Here is a 5,240-nt window from a genome sequence, read left to right as displayed (position 1 = left end):
GCACTTAATTCGTATGTTAATTTGGTTTAATGGTTGCATCAAAGCTGTAAACCTGTGGGATTTGTGCTTAATTCATACAGTGAGCATCAGTGAGGTCAGCACTGGCGTTTGGCAGTAATTATTTGCTCCTCTGAGGAAGATCTGCCTGTGAGATCCCATCAGGCCGAGGTCAACCGTGTTCCCTGGAGGTGAGGGCGCTGCTGAAGTCCGCAGGGGCTGCCACCTGCGGGGGTAGCGGGACAGTGGGGGCATGGGCGCTGCCCTCTCCGTGGGTTTGGGGGAGCTGAGGCACAGCAGAGCCCCTCAGCGGGGACCCAGGAGTCACCCCCCCTGCACCTCCCCAGAGTCTGCCTGAACTGAGTGCCACTGTCCTCAGGATTGGGGGCATTAATTTAAAACAGCTGATTGCCGGCAAAAGGTCTCATCAAAGATTAAATAAGCATAATTTAACTGAGGGAATGATAATAGATTTAGTTAAGAAGGGGGAAAAAAGGAAAATTGAATTAGAATGCATATTTGAGGGAAAATTGGAGTTTAATATAATTACACTTAGAGATGAGACAGATTACAATTACCATGTTTCAGAGGTGGAATTTTTAATTGGATTATTTGAAATCAAAGCCGAATCTTCACCACAGGTCAGCGGTGGGGTCTGCAGGCCTCGGGGGGTGGATCTGTGCTGCCCCACCACCTGGGGGGGCACCATCACCTCTCAGGGGTCAGGGTGCCTGTCCCCCACCCCACTGCTGCCCAAACGCTCCAAGCAGGGGACCTGCACTCAGGCCTTGGGGACCCCCAGGCCTGCAGGAATCAGAGCAGCCAGCTGACAAATGTCCTCCCCGATTAGATTATCCTGAGAGCTGATCCGATCGCCTGGGCAGAAATGAGCTGTTTACAGCAGCCAAAACCCTCAATTCCTCCCCAAATCGGGTTTCCCAGATGGCGCTTTCACTGTGGTCCTGAGCGGTTCACCTTCACAGGAGGCTCCTTGTTGCCCCTGAAGGTACGAGTGATGGGAAGGGTGCCGTCTACACGGGCAGGCAGGGAGAGGGACGCCCTTGCCTGTACCCTGAGCCCTGGGAGCTGAGCTTCAGGAGAGCCAGCACGCCTGAGACTGTCTGCGACCCTGGACTCCCCTGCCTGGGACTTGGGGTCCCCTTGTTTGTGGGCTGAACTGTGCCCCCAGATTCACATGCTGAGTCCTCGTAGCCAGAGTCTGAGTGTGACCCGGGTGGGGAGGGCCTGGGGAGAGGCGACGGTGGTCAAGGGAGGTCACACGGGTGGGCCTGGTCCGACCTAAGAAGAGGAGGTGGGGACACAGAACACAGGGGGCCGGTGTGCGGACGGCCTGGAGCGGCTGCGCCTGCAGCAGGAGCCCACCCTGTCCACCTGGGTCTGGGCTTCCAGCCTCCAGAGGGAAGGTCTGGGAAGGTCTGCTCTGTAAGCTGCCGGCCTGTGGGCTGTGCTTGGCAGACGCGGGAAACGAACAAAGCTGCCTTTTAATCCCATGAAATATAAAGGTTCCAAAATGCACAGGAACTCGTCAGAAGAAGATACACAACCTGCCGGTAAGCCTGTGAAAAGACGCTCACACCTTCAGTCACTGTTGCTGCTGCTGCTAAGTCGCTTCAGTCATGTCCGACTCTATGCGACCCCAGAGGTTTGCAGATCAAACCCCAGGGAAGGACCGTCGGGCACCAAGTTCAACAGCAAAATTTTAAAAAAAGGACAGTTCCAGGTGTTGGCAAGACCGTGGGCTGACCAGACCGCCTGCCCACAGCAAGAGGGAAGGGAGGCAGGGTGGTCACTGAAGCTGGGGGCGCCCCCTCCCCCAGGACCAGCATCCCCAGCCAGGAGCAGCAGAGAGCCTGCCCCCTCACAGCCCCGTCTGGAAGTGTCCGCGGAACTTGGCTTCATTTATAAGAGGAAAACTCTGCCAGGGCCCCACACAGAGGCGCCAGGCAGGGGTGCCGTGCGAATTCCCAGGTAGACACTCCCATCCCTCCCCTTCTGGGATGCGGCCCGCCTCTGCTCAGGTCCTGTCTGGGCACAGACCCGCAGACCTCAGAGGGGATCCCCAGACCCACACACACCCAGCGGTCCCCGTGACGGGGTGGGGGGGGGCAGGGGTGGGAATTCCCCTGTGAGCACAAAAGGCCCTCAGACGAGGCTGTTCCAGAACCTGCTCCCGCTTCCCAGGGACAGGAAGAGCAGAGAGTGAGGAGATTTCACAGCAAAAAGGACGACGCACCCGCAGGGCCCCCCTCTCTGCTCCTGGGACCAGGTCTCCACCCAGGCCACCCTGACCCAGGGGTGCTGTCCCTGGGCAGAGGGCTCCCGCTCCCCATCTGGCCTTGGAATTATCCGGTGAGCCCGCCTCGTCTCACTCCGAGTGACCCCGTGCTGTGGGCAGAGTCCTCCTCGCAGGCTGTGAGTGTGTGTGATAATCGGCTGTCAACCTCATCTCCCCGGGGTCCAGTCCCTGCCCGCCTCCCTCTCATGTTTCAGGGAGACGATCAGAACAGGGGTCCTCACCCCATGAAGGTGGGGGGCTGGGATGCTCGGCGGCCTCATCTGCCAACATCACAGCAGCTGGTTTCCACCCGAAATCAGCTGGACTTGAGGCTAGAGTGCCCCCCAACAAGGCTGCCACGTGGCGAGAAGTCAGGCATCGCCAGACACTTCACCTGCTCCAAGTCCGGACCCTGGTTCAAACGCCACCTCCACTCGGACGGCCGTCCACTTCTCGCCGGGAGTTTGGATTCGGCTCCGGGTGTGGGCTTTATTCGGCTAATTTGCGTAGGTTTTCCCAGCGCAGGGTTAGAGTTCCTGCCCCTGGAGAGCTCAGGGAGGTGCCAGACGCACGTGTCAGGGAACCCTAAGTCTTCAGGGAAATTTCCAAATGTAATCTTCTCCTGATGATTTTATTCCTGAGACTGGCTTGGTATACTAATTAGTTGGCTCAGAAGGAGAAGCTGTAAATATAAATGTGGTCACCTTATAGGAAGAGAGGGGCGAGGGCTACAGCCCTGACGTGGGGATGAAAGGGTGTCCGGGGGCCGCGTTGTTTAGACGAAGCTCGGGTTCCTACCGACACACCCGGGGGAGCAGAAAGGGGCACCTTGCACGTGAAGAAGACCCGAGCGCTCCGTCAGAGCAGGGTCCGCATGCCCGCTGAGTCAGCCACGAGAGACTAACCTCCTCTGAGCCTGCCCGCCACGGGCAGCCCGCCCCCTCGCAGGCGCCGTGAGCCGCTGGTCCGGCTGTGCTGAAGGATGGCCATGGACCTCACCGACAGCCTCCCGGGGCTGAGAGGCGCCAGTGACAAGCGCCTCGGCCCTTTCTGCTGTTATCACCCTGGCGGTCTCTCAGGTGTGGCCCCTCTGACCCGGGGGTGACCCCCGACCCCTCCAGGTGTCGCACCTGTACTCTGCAGGAGCAGACTTTCCAAAACGCAGGAGCTGAATCTGTACGGCTAAGATAAAGCTCTGCCTCTTAACACCTGGACAGGGGGTGACGTTCATCTTGCTCAGGGTTCTGAGGTCCAGCTGGGACGTCTTGTCTCCACTCTTGGTGGCATCTGCCCAGGTGACTCACGAGGCAGGACCTGGCCCCAAAGCCTGGCTTACTCGGGTCTGGAGGGGTGCTGGGTGTCCTCGCCATGTGACCCTGGACCTTAAGTAATGGTCACGGGGTCCCAGAAGTCGCCCATGTTGTTTGTGCTGTGCTGTGACCATGCAAAACCCCCTCCTGTCTGCAGACTCCAGGGGAGGGTAAAGGAGAGCATCTTCCTGGCGGTGGCGGCGAGCTTCTGGAAGGAGACCGCACCATTCATGTCGCCATGGAGATTTTAGAAGCCTTCAACCAGGGGCAGCAAGTGTTCCATGCTGACTGCTCCGTGAGTGAAGCAATGTGCCCGCTTGCTGTCTGGCAACCAGTTTTCTCCTGAACTGACCTCCTCCGCAAAGCCCTGCCGTGGAGAAGAATTCAAGGCTGCCCCGGGAGGCTGGGGGTGCAGTGCCTCTAAGGCACAGCAGAGGGCTGCGTGCCCAGGGCGTGCGGATGGCCCCAAGCGCTCTGGGGCCCTGGGGAAGCACGGCAGCTCCCACAGCCGAAAGGCTGGGGGAAGGAGGTGAAGCAGACCAGAGCATGTGGGGTGGGGAGGGGCAGATACGGGCTGGGGGCGTCCAGAGTCTGGAGGCTGACAGGTAAGGACGCAGAAGTCCACAGCCCTGGGTGAGCAGAGTCTGTCTCTGAAAGTATCATTGAGAGAAGGACACGTTGCAGAGATCGAGAGGACATTCCTGACTCACAGTGAGATTAATCCGCGTGAACGCTCTGCCACTTTTGCTCCAGGCACCTCTCTCGGAAGAAAGAAAACGCCGCGGGCCGGGCCCCTGCTTGCCGCAGCCCGCGCCCCCTCCCTCAGCCCCCAGACAGACCGCGGCCTGCACCCTGCCCTGGACGCAGCTGGTCCAGAAGCCCTCTGCCCCGCCTTCTGCACGACTCTGTCCACTCCTGCCTTTCACTCTTAGACCTCAGAGTACGATCCTCAAGTCCAGGAAAGACACTGTGGGGACTGTGTTTTGATTTTACAGATTTGAAATATCGAGATTTCTAATCTGCCAACGGCTTCTGTCTCCATGTTTTCAGACCTTCTTTTCTGTCATAAATTTTCCTTTTATTTCCATAGAAATTGCACACATTTTGGGGGTAGGTTTGTTCCTGGGCCTGGGTCCTCTATTGATTCTGATTTTCTATTGTTCATTACCTGCAAACATGGTGATTCAGAGCTTTCTTTTCAAGTCAAAGTGTTTCTTGTCTTATTACTGCAGCTAGGACCTCCCACGGAGAATGCAATGGCCTCCCACTCCAGTACTCCTGCCTGGAGAATCCCATGGACGGAGGAGCCTGGTGGGCTGCAGTCCATGGGGTCACGAAGAGTCGGACACGACTGAGTGACTTCACTTTCAGTTTTCACTTTCATGCATTGGAGAAGGAAATGGCGACCCACTCCAGTGTTCTTGCCTGGAGAATCCCAGGGATGGGAGAGCCTGGTGGGCTGCCGTCTATGGGGTCGCACAGCAGACACGACTGAAGCGACTTAGCAGCAGCAGCAGCAGCAGGACCTCCCTGCCCTCCCCTGCCACGTGAAATTCAAGAACTCATCGCGAGCAGCCTTATGTTGTTCTTAACATAAATGGAGACGCTTCTGTAGCCCCTTCTTTAAGTGGGACGTC

General features: G+C 57.9%; 1 long non-coding RNA gene across 1 annotated transcript; it reads left to right on the top strand.

Annotated features, from left to right (window-relative positions):
* Positions 1-928: 928 nt before the first annotated feature.
* On the top strand, positions 929-4,320 carry LOC129641282 (uncharacterized). Its single transcript, XR_008709287.1, has 3 exons — positions 929-1,003; positions 1,521-1,568; positions 3,761-4,320. It is a non-coding gene; the product is annotated as an uncharacterized LOC129641282 (long non-coding RNA).
* Positions 4,321-5,240: the final 920 nt, after the last annotated feature.

Source organism: Bubalus kerabau, chromosome 1 (genome assembly GCF_029407905.1).
Source record: "Bubalus kerabau isolate K-KA32 ecotype Philippines breed swamp buffalo chromosome 1, PCC_UOA_SB_1v2, whole genome shotgun sequence".
NCBI lineage: Eukaryota > Metazoa > Chordata > Mammalia > Artiodactyla > Bovidae > Bubalus > Bubalus kerabau.
This window is presented reverse-complemented; position numbering and strand designations above follow the sequence as displayed.